Raw genomic sequence first — 416 nt, 5'->3', positions numbered from 1 at the left:
GCGCCCGCCCGCCCGACGCAACCAGCGAGAGGGGCCCGCCGGATGGACTGAGCGCCGCACCCCCTCCGAGCCGGCCTCCACGAGCACAGAGACGGGTTGGCGGATAGAGCGCCGCCGAGCGGGTCATAGAGACGGCAGCTGGCCGGCCAGAGCGCTCTTAATGCCATAGAGACGGGGAGGGAGCGCGACCAGCTTGGTCCTCCAGGGCCATGGAGTACAGAGAGGAGGCTAGAGAGGCCAGTTGCCTTATTGGAGCCAGGCTGTGATTGCAGTAGAAAACCCTAGAGCCTTGCCCCAGAGCAGGGGCCTCCCTGGCTACTCCCGGCATGTCACCATGCCGTAGGGTGACCAGATGTCCTGATTTTATAGGGACAGTCCTGATATTTGGGGCTTTTCTTTATATGGGCTCCTATTAC

The sequence above is a fragment of the Gopherus evgoodei genome, chromosome 17, assembly GCF_007399415.2.
Source record: "Gopherus evgoodei ecotype Sinaloan lineage chromosome 17, rGopEvg1_v1.p, whole genome shotgun sequence".
NCBI classification, from domain to species: Eukaryota; Metazoa; Chordata; order Testudines; family Testudinidae; genus Gopherus; species Gopherus evgoodei.
Note: the sequence above shows the minus strand (reverse complement) of the source record.